Raw genomic sequence first — 14,113 nt, forward strand, 5'->3', positions numbered from 1 at the left:
ACTATATACACCACTCGACACATCTACACAGTCAAAGACAAAGGCCCTTGTACTCTGCTTCTTAATCCTCTTTATACAGTAATGTAATAGCACTGCTGTATTAGCAATGACGCAGCAATGTTGCTGGATGAATGCTTCCTGGCTTTCCTGTCTGCTATTTTAACAGGGGCGTTAACCCATTTAAAATAAACAGGCCTCCATTAAAATAGCAGAGAGGGAACATCAACAAAAGTGTTGAATATTTTTTCTGTTAACATGACCAGCAGTCATTTCTACTTTTAAAGGTGATATTATTGACGCGGCTGAGCCAAGACAAAATGTGTTGTATTAAGTAAATCTGACATACCACTGGTAATGGATTTTCTGCTTTAGGAACATAGGAACAGGAGGAGGCCATTCAGCCGCTCGAGCCTGTTCCGCCATTCAATGAGATCATGGCTGATCTGCGATTCATAAAATGGTTGCTTTGGTCAGCGTTGCTCCTTGATTAGTGTGATCACATCAGGAGCATCCAAGGTCAATCCTTCAAAATGGCTTCCTGTATATTCAAGATAAATTTTCTTTTGGGGAGTTTATAACGCGGATTTCTACACGGTTCAACGTCCACTTTTAAAAGTCCCACGGCAGTTCTTTCTTTCTTTCTCAAATGTATAAACCAGTTAATAGAGAACATTTTAATTTCTGTAAATAGCTCCGCCATTGGCAGCCGTGCCTTCAGCTGCCCAGGCCCGAAGCTCTGGAATTCCCTCCCTCACCCTCTCCGCCTCTCCGCCTCTCCACCTCTCTCTCCTCCTTCAAGATGCTCCTTGAAACTTACCTCTTTGACCAAGCTTTTGGTCGTCTGTCCTGATATCTCCTTCTGCGACTCGCTGTCAAAAATGTTCTTATTGATATCGCTCTTGTTAAGCGCCTCGGGGCATTTTTGCTATGTTAACTATAAGTTGTTGCTGTTGTTTCTAATCAGCCAGTTTGAAGGAAACTTTTACATTGAAAACACAATTCCAATTCAAACTGTAGTGCCCACCAAAGATAATAATTTGTCTGCATCAGTCACAGGAATACAGGAACTGCTAGATGAAAAAAGGCCACGGTCCATCTGGTTCGCCTTCTACCGTCCTGGTAAACACATGTTACAATGATAATGGAAGTTGTTGACTATTCATAGCAAGCAATCTCTATCAATTAGTCTACAGCAGACCCTTAACACTCTTAACATTCATCAAAGGCCACAACATTGACAATAACACTTGGAATACACGGCAAAATTGAAGGTATCACTTTTCTTGAAGATCTCCCATTCCAGCTTGTTTCGCATCAGGATAAATATAATGAGAAGTGTTCGTTACACCTTCATTTATGCTGAGCTATGCTGTTCACCATTGGTGCAATTTAATGGGCTTAATTTTTCTTTTATTTATTGAGGAATACTTAACGAGAGTAATCTGATCAGACTCAATATTTGGTTTACACGAGACACTGTAAGAATGCAAGGTGTTAGCTGAGGGATTATTGGCCAAAGCCAGAAGGCAGTTATCCTATTTCTTGGTGTCTGTCGACAGTGCTCTGGGAGAAGAGAAACAGCATCCCAGAATGATTTAAACCATTGACTTTCCCTTCTTTCTTGCTTGGAAGCATCTGGCCCAAGTCTAAGCCAGGAATCACTGGAATGATTTTTAATCCTCACTTTCGTCTGGGCATTTTTCTTCCCTCCCACATGGCAGCTGTCCTTCATTCTGCCAGCGCCATTCACACTTCATCTAGAGCCATCCTTTGTTACTTGAATATCTCTTAATGTCTCTCAATCGCTCCTGCTTTCTATCCTATCTCTGACCTTCCCTTTTGTTTTTTCATCCCCTCCCCCTTTTCCCAGCCCCCACTTGCTTTAAAATCTATCCATTTTCCTGCTTTTTTTCCAGTTCTGACGAAGGGTCTTCGACCTGAAATGTTAACTCCGTTTCTCGCTCCACGGATGCTGCCCTGGCCTGCTGAGTTTTTCCAGCATTTTCTGTTGTTATCACTGGAATGAAAATCAGGGGGGAAGGTTCTGTAAAGGGAGGCCGTTCCATGCCGCCAGACTATCGCCCAGGGACTGGAGATGGAAATCTGCCCCCAGCGACTTGCCCTGATGGCCCAGGCACCACATGGGAACTCTGAGGAAGTTCTAGTCACATAAGCGCGTTGCTTATTGCTTCATGGCGCAGGGTAGGCATATCCCACTCTGCTGTGTCTACCCTTGGGCTTTGTTCCTGTCGCACTTTACTGGGGAGTCAGTATTCAGAGTGGCCGGGGGGGTGAATCACCACGGGGAGGGTGGAGGGTTCTTCCTCAGAAGGTTGTGGGTTCAAGTCCCACATAAAGCTAGGCTGACTGACCCTGAGCTGAGCTCCAAACCCAACATCTAGTCTATCATCAAGAATGCCCCCGGAACATAATAATAATAATAATAATCAACTTTATTGTCATTGTTAGTGCACAAGTGCAGTACAACGAAATGTAGGCTTGTGGCTCCCGAGAGTGTACATTTAGATTAAGACATTTAAACATTCAACATTCATTTGGCTTGTAATACATTAACATAAACATAATAAAGTGCATTGGCAGATGTGCAGGCTTTAGAGTTTATTTGTGGAGTTCAGTAGGATGACAGCCCTGGGAAAGAAGCTGTTCCTAAATCTGGCCGTTCGGGTGCGAATGCATCTGTAGCATCTCCCAGATGGCAGGAGGGCAAACAGACTGTGGCTGGGGTGGGTAGGGTCTTTAATGATGGTCCGTGACCTCCGTAGACAGCGTTTATGGTATATGTGCTCTATGGTCGGTAGCCGGGTGCCGGTAATGCGTTGGGCAGTTTTGACTACCCGCTGCAGGGCTTTCCGGTCATAGTAGCTACAGCTGCCATACCATACTGTGATACAGTTTGTCAGGATGCTCTCTATTGTGCAGCGGTAAAAGTTAGAGAGGATCGGGGTGACAGGTTACATCCCTTCAGCCTCCTTAGGAAATATAGGCGCTGCTGAGCCTTCTTCACCAGAGAGGAGGTATTGAGGGACCAGGAGAGGTCTTCTGTGATGTGGACTCCGAGGAACTTAAAGCTGTCCACCCTTTCCACCACAGCCCCATTGATGTGAACATCTACCGATATTCCTACCTTACCCTACCACCACCAAGACCCTAATCCATGCCTGTGTCCCCTAAAGGCTCTCCTCACTGGCATCCTGAGTTTTACTGTACATACACTCCAACACATCGGCTGTTCATAATCTATCCCATAATAATCCCCACAAACCTATCGCCACTGTCAGCTGTGGCAAACTTCAGGTTTTGATGTTAAAAGGTGGTGGCGGAATGGCTGTGCAGAGCGGTGGAATTGATTTGTATCATACAATGTAATGATCACGATGTTGTAAATGTTCTTAATGTTCAATAAAGTATATATTTAAAAAAAGTGGGTAGCACAGTCGTGCTTTGACTCAGAAGGTCATGTGTTCAAGTCCCACTCCAGTGACCTGTAGCACATAAAGCTAGGCAGACACTCCAGTGCAGTGCTGAGGGAGCGCTGCACTGTCGGAGGTGCCGTCTTTTGGATGAGATATCGAACCGAGGCCCGTCTGCTCTCTCAGGTGGATGTAAAAGATCCCATGGCACTATTTCGAAGAAGAGCAGTGAAGTTGTGCTCTGGGCCAATATTTATCCCTCAACCAACATAACAAAAACAGATTATCTGATCAAAAAGAAAATGCTGGAAATCTGAAATAAAAACAGAAAATGCTGGAGAAACTCAGCAGGTCAGGCAGCATGAGAAAAACAGATTTAACCTTTCCGGTCAATGATCTTTTGTCAGATTATCTGGTCATTATCACCTTGCCCTGTGCGAATTGGCTGCTGCATTTCCCACATTACAACAGTGACTACACAAAAGTACTTCATTGGCTGTAAAATGGTCCTGCAAGGCGCTATATAAATGCAAGTCTTTATTTTCTTTCTCACCTCCGCCGAAGCCTCTACGTTGTTTTTTTCCCAGTGCTTTCAGTGGCTGGTCAGCCAAAGTAACGGCGGCTTAGTGGGAGGACATTCCATTGGAAGTTTACCCCGCTCCCTGGCATTGCTCCCAAGTGGAAGACGTCGATGTGTGTTTTCTGTTTTTATTTCAGATTTCCAGCATCCGCAGCATTTTGCTTTTGTGTTTCCGCTTTCAGCTGCCCTGCAGACATTTTTTGTTTCTGGCAGTGCAGAGCGCAGGAGCAAAAGGATTCAAAGAGGAGTTAGCTACCTTCTCAGCGTGAAAATGAGCTACTGCATGGATAGAAATATTGCTGCTTTTCTTCAATCAGGGGAAAATTACGTTTCCTATTAGTGAAAGTGACAGGAGGAACAAACATTGCAGAAGCAATAAAAGTGAATAACGTAAATGAGATTAGCTGTAAAAAACCCCCCACCATGTCACAAGATCTATGTGCCTGTGATTTGTTTTCTGCCAGCCAGTGATTAATAAGTTGTGGTATTACAGGACAGACTCAGAAGAAATATAATGACCATTACTCAGCCCTGCGTTCTATTGCTGCCAATTACAGGAACACAGAAGCAGCGCAGGAACAAAAAAGAGAGAATGAATTATTCATGGCCCTTGACTGCCATTTGCTTTGGGATAAGGCATGTAGGTTGGCTGCGAGATAACTTGTATTCAACGGCAGATTAATAATGGGGTGGAATTAGACGAATAATCGTGTGTGGGTTTTTAAAAAAAAAGAAAAGTTGGCTTTGATTTAGTCGCGGTCGCGGAACTTCCCTTCAGCAAGCGAGCTGCCCTTCCAATCTCCAGGGGCTCGCCGGCCTTGAAACGTGAGATAAAAGGCAAAGTTTCGCTCTTCTTTCAATCCGCCGCGCACTGTGGCAAGTTTGTTGTCAGGCATTGATGTATTTGCACAGCACATAATGAATTGTCACAGGTAATAGTGTTTTTGTATGAAGCAGCTATTAGGAGAGCCATTGCAGTAAATGTGTTATCAAACATACTGTCAGGGAAAAGATTACAGCATGAATGGAATGCTCTAACCTTCGAGCCTATTCTGATGAGGAAACACAACAGGTTTCACCCCAATGGCAAATTTATCATCTTTGCCTGCAGGCAGATAATTTATCATCCTTATATTTGATCCTGATAAGTCAGGAAGTGTTTCTTCTCTGTCATTTAGGCAGCACCTGGCTTTCCCTGCAGAACCTGCTTCATTAACTCACCTTTCCAACGAAAAGTTGCCCTGTGATTTCTTTTTAAATTTATCCTGCAGGTTGCCTTATTTCACAGCGATAAAATTGGAAATGTCACTGTGTAGACGCTTTCGCATTGGAATTCCGATCAGCCAACCCGGGGACTGTTAGGGCGGCAGGCTGTGCTGGGAAGTAGAGGAGCCGCTCGGTAAATGCCGCCTCCGTTATGCTCATATTTTTGCAGTTTAGCGCGGTGGAAAAAAAAGACCCCATTTAGGAGGAAATTGCATGGAAGATAGAATCGCAGTGTCAGATCCTATAGCTGTTGAATAAAAGATCTAAGGATAGATCGACTGTTTATTGCGAAGTAAAGATTCCTTATTTTTTTTAGGGGGGACATTTTTACATATTCACTTCTTAAGGTTAAAAAAAAACTAACCTGAAGACTTCCGATGTAAAATGGTCTGATTAACCCTTAAAATAATGCTCACAGTATGTACCATCACACTGGCCACATTTGTGTGTTCAGCAATTTAAAAGTTAAACCCGTTTTTTAAATTAAAGTTGATTCTATTTATCATTGTTTTTATTTTTAATCTTTTTGAGCAACGTATTATCTTCTTGCCATTGGTAGTTCAAAGGCTGGGTATTCTGTGGCGAGTGGCTCACCTCCCGACTCCCCAAAGCCTCTCCACCACCTCGCCATCATTTCTCCGCCATCTACAAGGCACAAGTCAGGAGTGTGATGGAATACTCCCCACTTGCCTGGATGAGTGCAGCTCCAACAACACTCAAGAAGCTGGACACCATCCAGGACAAAGCAGCCGGCTTGATTCGCTGAACCACCTTAAACATTCACTCCCTCCAGCACTGGCTGCAGTGTGTACTATCGACACAGTCAAGGCTTCTTCGGCAACACCTCCCAAACCCACCATCTGGAAGGACAAGGGCAGCAGGCGCATGAGAACACATCATCTCCAAGTTCTCCTCCAAGTCACACACCATCCCAACTTGGACATATATCACCATTCTTTCGTCATCTCTGGGTCAAAGTCCTGGAACTCCCTACCTAAAAGCAATGTGGGAGTACTTACACCACACGGACTGCAGCGGTTCAAGAAGGCGGTTCACCACCACCTACTCAAGGGCGATTCAGGATGGGCAATGGATGTCAATCTTGCCAGCGATGCCCATATTCCAAGGATGAATTTTTTAAAAAGGGTCGTGGGTTCATAATTTAGGCTGACACTTCAGTGCAGTGCAGAGGGAATGCAGCATTGTTGGAGGTGTGGTCTCTTGGTTGAGATGTTGAACTGAGGCCCCGAATGTCTACTCAAGATCCCATGGCCCTACTCAAAGGGCAGGGAAGTTCTCCCAGACATCTCTGAACCAACACCACGAAAGCAGATTAATTGGACATTTGTCTCATTGCTGTTTGTGGGAGCTCGATGTGCACAAATTGGCTGCCACGTTTCCTACATTACAACAGTGACTACACTTATTAATTGGCTGTGAAGCACCTTGGGATGTCCGGAGGACAGGGAAAGCACTTGGCAAGTTCTTTCTTTAAATAGATAAGATACTAGTGGGCTAGAAATTCATTATAGCCCAGCAATGGGCGGTAACTTTAGAAAAGTTTCAGAATTAGCGCCAGGCGCTAATGCCTTAGACTACATGCAAAATTCATTCTCACTGCTCAAAGAAATGATTGGGGCGCTAATTCAAGTCTTAAAGGCCTAGCTCAGTGGCGTTACACTCAAAGGGTGCACCAATATCGGGTGCAGTCTAATCGCTACTCATCATTGCCACAGGCTTTTCCCCAATACTTAAAGGGGAGGTTCATTGATACTGCAGCACCTCATGCTCAGCATTGCAGCTGCCTCAGCAAGGAGAAACACAACATAGAGAAGGAGCCAGAGGACTGAAGCAAGTGTGCACATGGCAGATCCACCTCAGTCAGGTAGTCAGGGTGATTGAATGCTTCAACAAATGCTACACACCACCATCTGTACCACAAGCTTCACACACTGCCCAAAGCACCAGACCCCCAGCGCTCACACACCAACAATCTCTACCCACCAACACACACACCCACATCTCACACCTTGTACACAATAACAGCTATTCAACTATGGTAGGCACAAGGGTCATTACTTATTTGAATGAATGTGATATGTTTATGCAAAAATGTATTAATGGAGTTTGCAATATTTTGTGCTCCCTCTCATTTCACCTTGGCACCCTGGAAGACGCTGTTATATGGCATGATGCAGGGATGGTATGATGGGCATGTGGTGAACAAAAGGGATCTGGGGTTTAAGTCATCCTGCTGTGAGGCTGGAGGTCCGTTTGGAGGAGGTGGCAGAGTTCTGTGACCACCACCTTGGTGATGCGGAGCAATCTAATTCACTGCTCCTCGTTCCATTGAAGGTAGGAGAGGTGCTGTCGGAATACCCTCAGAGGGTAAGGCCTCCTGACGAGAGCCCTGATGTCCCTCCTCATCCATCTGTGCACATGTTCCTGTATTTCTGGCTTCCTACGCTCCCACCACTGTAGATCCTGGAGGGCGAGGTGGCATGTCAGTACAGCCCCCATTAATGTTGCCAAGTGTAGCAGTTTGAATCTTTGAAGAATAAATATAGCCACTTTGCACTTTCCAGAAGATACACCTTTCCCCGATGTCAGATCTGTCAGCACTGAGCAGACTCTATACACAGTGGTGGGTTCACAGCGGGGACCCAATTCAGGTAATTAGTGGCTTGTTTAGAGCCACTTAAGAATGAATTTCAGCTCAACTTCTGCATTTGACAGCTCTCCCATGGGGTCCACACTTGTTGTGGACCACATCTGTCAAGCTGAGGCGGGAGTTCAGTGGCCATTGAATCAGCTGTTGAGTTGACAGCTTCAAATGTACAGTAAAAGTGCACACCTTACAGAGATATCTTCCCTCAGCCACATACTCTTCCTCACTGCATTTCCACAACAGATTTACCATGCTGCAAGTCTTTACACAAGTCTCCATCCAGTCTGACCTCATTACCTCTCTCACCATTGACAGACCGCTTCTGTCATCTCTACTTCACCTGCCATCTATTCCATCAGCATAGGTGCCCTGTATACTCTCTCACCTTGGTCCTCAGAATCTCACCACGATCAGCCCCAACACCAGCAGCACCAGGTACACCAGTAGCACCAACAACAATACCACCAAACTTCTCCGCAATCACCTGATGCTGCACAGGACACAGGGCATCAGCACCGGAGAAGATTGCTGCCCAGGAGGCCAGGGATGGTCTCACCATGGCCAGATTTACTTCACTTGACGCTGTACACCCTGGCTGCCACATGATGCACCAGGTTGGCACCACCCCACACCAACACCATAAAGCATTCCTACAATACCCAAGCCATTCCTTTCACACTCATCACCATTGCGGGGGGTACTGTTATGTCTCACCATTCACTGCAACTCACTAAGCCACTTCCAAAGGTGCACACAAATGTGTCCAAGAATGCAAAGTGTTGAAAATAAAGATTTCAATGTTTGACAGCACATTAACAGAAACTTCACATGAACATTGGCTAAAACATCCAAGTGCCTACCCTTGTGTGTTGTTAGTTGGTATCATTGGACTAGGATGGGGGTGAGTGTGAGGGATGGCTAGTGAGATGGAGAAGTGATAATGTCGATAGAGAGGGATGGGTGGAGGTGCAAGGTAAGTTGGTGTGAGTAAGGGTGTGCAGGAGTAGGGTAGTGAAGTCATGTGATGGGGATGTGATGAGTGGCACAGCAGGATGAGGTTGAGTGTGGCTTTGCAGTAACATTTTGTGATATACTGAGATCATTGAAAGGTCTGCACCACTGTTGCCTGGTCCTCCTTACAACATCCCTACTTGTGTCCTCCTGTGTAATGAGCAACCAGGCTGTGTATTCTCTTGGGGAGTTCTCTGCGGCCCATTGGAAGGGAAGAGAACCTCCCTGCATGCAGTGACTCCCTCCATAAGCACGTGAAGGGAGTCATGAGAGAGCCTGAGTGCAGCCGTGCACCTCTGTGCAGTGATTGTCAATGTTTGCAGCACATCAGTACTGAGCACAAATATCAAAATAAGTTGGCCATGACCCCTTTAAGTAAACCGGCTGATGACGCGTCATCAAATGACGTCACCAGACCCGCTTCCTCTAATTGGCTGAGAGACGCGCTGGGCGGGCTAAACAAGCCCAATCAGGGGAAATTCATTTCAGGGGCCGGGATGGAGCCAGCAGCGGGGTCGGGACCTGCCATCGACATTGCCCGCCCCGGATCTGCTAAGGTTAGCAAAATCATGACCATTGTATTTGTTATGAAGTGTTCATGCTATGAAGTGTTAATCATTATATTTGATGTCTTTTTAATTCGTTCCTGGGATGTGGGCGCCGCTGGCAAAGCCAGAATTTATTGCCCATCCCTAGTTGCCCTTGAGAAGGTGGTGGTGAGCCGCCTTCTTGAACTGCTGCAGTCTGTGTGGTGAAGGTACTCCCATACTGTTGTTAGGGAGTGAGTTCTAGGATTTTGAGCCAGCGATGATGAAGGAATGGCTGATATATTTTCAAGTCAGGATGGTGTGTGACTTGGAGGAGAACTTGGAGGTGGTGGTGTTCCCATGCGCCTGCTACCCTTGTCCTTCTAGGTGGAAGAGGTCGTGGGTTTGGGAGATGCTGCTGAAGAAGCCTTGGCGAGTTGCTGCAGTGCATCTTGTAGATGGCACACACTGCAGCCATGGTACGCCGGTGGTGGAGGGAGTGAATGTTTAAGGTGATGGATGGGGTGCCAATCAAGCTGGTTGCTTTATCCTGGATGGTGTTAAGCTTCTTGAGTGCTGTTGGAGCGGCACTCATCTAGGCAAGTGGAGAGTATTCCATCACTCTCCTTACGTGTGCCTTGTAGAAGATGGAAAGACTTTGGGGAGTCAGGAGGTGAGACACTCGCCACAGAATACTCAGCCTCTGACCTGCTCTTGTAGCTACAGTATTTATGTAGCTGGTCCAATTAAGTTTCTGGTCAATGGTGACCCCCAGGATGTTGATGGTGGGCGATTCAGCGATGGTAATGCCGTTGAATGTCAATGGTTAGACTCTCGCTTGTTGGAGATAGTCATTGCCTGGTACTTGTGTGACGCAAATGTTACCTGCCACTTATCAGCCCAAGCCTGAATGTCATCCAGATCTTGCTGCATTCGGGCATGGACTGCTTCATTATTTGAGGAGGAGCGAATGGAACTGAACACTGTGCAATCATCAGCGAACATCCCCACTTCCGACCTTATGATAGAGGGAAGGTCATTGATGAAGCTGCTGAAGATGGTTGGGCCTAGGAGACTGCCCTGAGGACCTACTGCAGCAATGTTCTGGGGCTGAGATGATTGACCTCCAACAACTACAACCATCTTCCTTTGAGCTAGGTATGACTCCAGCCAGTGGAGAGTTCGTCCCCTGATTCCCATTGACCATTGACTTCAATTTTATTAGGGCTCCTTGATGCCATACTCGGTCAAATGCTGCCTTGATGTCAAGGGCAGTCACTCTCACCTCACTTCTGGAATTCAGCTCTTTTGTCCATGTTTGGACCATGGCTGTAATGAGGCCTGGAGCTGAGTGGTCCTGGCAGAACCCAAACTGAACATTGGTGAGCAGGTTATTGGTGAGTAAGTAATACTAAATATTATAAAGAACAACTTTAAAAATGCATAGAACCATAGCATCACATTCTAGATTACATACAAAAACTTGTTTTTTTTAGTGTAGTTTCTTTCTCTCTCTCTTTCTCTCTTTCTTTCTCTCTTTTTCTTTTTCTCTCTCGTTCTTTCTTTCTCTCTTCTTTTTCTCTCTCGCTTTCTTTCATTTGCTCTCTCTTTCATTCTTTTTTGTTCTATCTTTCTTTCTTTCTTTCGCGCTATCTTTCTTTCTCTCTCTCTCTCTTTCTTTCTGAAGGAGGTGAAACTCTGTGTGTGGCAATGATGTGTCAGTTTTTTTTATATTGTTAATTGACATCAGCAGCCTTACAATGTAATTATAGAACAGCACCTGACGTGGGATGCCCTGAGACAGCAGTAGCAGTGATTACATAAAATGTACAGACACAAACCATTATGGAATTAAATTCACTTTGATTTTGAAGTAAATTTGATTATAACCTTAATTAAAAGCAATGACTAAACTAGGCTTTATTGCACATAAAGCAAACATCATGGTGAGCATCATTATATATTCATTCTTGCAAATTGTACAATAAATAAAATAAATAGAGAAGAGAGGTGAGTGCAGCTGCCCTTGACATTAAGGCAGCATTCAACTAAGTATGACACACAGCAGAAGTGAGGGAAATGGAGGTCAGTGAAAACCCTCCAGTGGCTGAAATTACCCTTTACACAAAAGAAGATGGTAGTGTTTGTCAGAAGCCAATCATCACAGCCCCAGGATATCATTGCAGGAGGTCCTCAGGGAAGTCTCCATTGTCCAAACACCTCAGATGCTTCATCCATCAGAAGGTCAGGGGCTGTTCCCTGATGATGTTACAGTCTTCAGTTTCATTCATAACACCTCCGAAAATGAAGCAGCCTGTGCCAGCCTACCTGGCTTAACCTGGATAACATTCAGGCTTGGGCTAGCAAGGTTCGCACCACGTAAGTGCAAGGTAGTCTCTGTGATAGATCGCTCACTGCTTGGCCGCTCAAAGGCTCTCCGCTGTCTGTAAGGCTCCAGTCAGGAGTGTGATGAAATGCCCACCACTTGCCTTGATGGGTGCAGCTGCGACAACACTCAAGAAGCTCAACACCATTGATGACAGAACAGATTGCTTGATCAGTGTCCCTGCCGCTAAACACAATATCCACCCCCCTCCATCACCGGCACACTGCGCATTCCACTATGTATGATCTAAAAGATGTACTGCAGCAACTCACCAAGGTTACTACAGCAGCACCTCCCTCCCTTGCGACCTCCACCACCAAGGAGGACAAGAGCAGCAATGTTGTGGGATCACCAATCACCTTCAAGTTCCCCTCCAAGTCGCACACCTTCCTAACTTGGACATATATCACCGTTCCTTCATCATCACTGGGCCAGTACCCTATATTTCCCTACCGAAACCATTGTGGGAGCACAGTCAAGTAAAAAACTGGAGCAGTGCAAGGAGAAGGCCCACCATCATCTTCTGAAGGCAAAACCAAGGATGGGCAATAAATGTGGATTTATAACATTGCCAACGTCCCAAGAACGAATGAAGAAGATAGATATCTAGGTGAAATTACAAGGCCATAACATTATTGAGGGGATCAGATAACTTCAAAAACTGCAAGAGAGAAGATTGATTACTTCAGAACTAGACTTTTCTATCCAGGAATGGGTGGTCCTTTTGCCTTTAGCGTCACCAAAGCTTTTTTCGATGTGGTGATTAATGCTTACCTATTATATGGGTATTAAGAAATATCAGCTAATATTAATGCTAATTATTAGACTTTTTGATGCACTGAAGCCTTCTTAAATGTACGTTTAAGAAAAAGCGTGTTTTTTTCCTGATTGTGATAATGCTGTGTTATTAGGATATTATTGGCCCAGAAATTCGGGTCTCCACGGGTGAGTACGCGCTGGGTACTCACGCGTTGGCCCAATGAAAGTGCCGGTTTCGTGCATGCACTGCGCATGCGCGGGAAACCGGAACTTCCGTTCCCCTGAAAGAAGGGGTTGACAGGTGGAATGCGTGCGCCAGAGAGGCAGCGCGTGCGCCTGGAACTTCCGTTTTTTTGCAGGTTTCTCCGGGAGGGTAAGTCTCCAGCAGTTACACTTTTAAAAAGCAGGCACAAGGCCTGCTTTTAACAAGGTAAGTGGTGAATTAATTAAAATGAAAACATTTTTTCCACAGGTTTATTATTTTTAAATACTTTAAAGAAAGGTAAGTTTATTTTTAGCCCCATTAGAAAATGTAATTAATTTTTTCAAAAATTTTAATTATTGTTTAAAATAGTTATTTCATGTAATTTATAGTTATTTTAAAAATGTGATGTTTTAAAAAAAAATTATTTGAAGTTTTAGTGATGTTTTGGGGCTTATAGTATTTATAGGTTTGACAGCTCTTCCTGTCAAACTTATGAATGAAGCATTCCCTGCTAACATTGGTTCTCCATGGCCCACGTGATCCCAGGGGATGCATCGAATTAACTGCGCCCCTGGGATACACAAGCACTGCGCGCCGGCAGTTGGAGGAGGCCCAGGATCAGACTCCCACGCGGGCCCACAGCACAACAGCCGGCACGCTAGGTAAGTGCAGGCCGGAGGCTTACACCCGCAGGAAGCCCCCGACCCGAATTTCTGGGCCAATGTATTTCACCTTGCGTTTCCTCCGCGACTGATTAAATTCTCTTGTCTGATCTCCATTTTGCTGTGTTAAATGATTCATATCATATTTTTTTTAACTGTGACAGTGAGTTCTAATTGTTTAAAGTGCCGGTGAGCGAGTGTAATGTCAGCTGGCTACTGCCCAATTGTTAGGTTGACAAGGGAGCAGAGCATGTAATGTATCCCCCTTCACTCAAGGTAATGGCAAGAGCAAGGCTATGAATGGCATAGAATTACATAGACCGTACAGCACAGAAACAGGCCATTCGGCCCAACTAGTCTCTGCCAGTGTTTATGTTTCACATGAGCCTCCTCCCCCCCCCTTCACCTAACCCTATCACATAACTTTCTATTTCTTTCTTCCTCATGTGCTTATCTAGCTTCTCCTTAAATGCATCTATACTATTCGCCTCAACTACACCCTGTGGTAGGGAGTTCCACATTCTAACCACTCTCTGGATAAAGAAGTTTCTCCTGAATTCCCTATTGGATTTATTAGTGACGATCTTATGTTTATGGCCTCTAGTTCTGGTCTCGCCT

Source organism: Somniosus microcephalus, chromosome 15 (genome assembly GCF_052327205.1).
Source record: "Somniosus microcephalus isolate GS21.2 chromosome 15, FLI_Smic_1.0, whole genome shotgun sequence".
Classification (NCBI taxonomy): domain Eukaryota; kingdom Metazoa; phylum Chordata; class Chondrichthyes; order Squaliformes; family Somniosidae; genus Somniosus; species Somniosus microcephalus.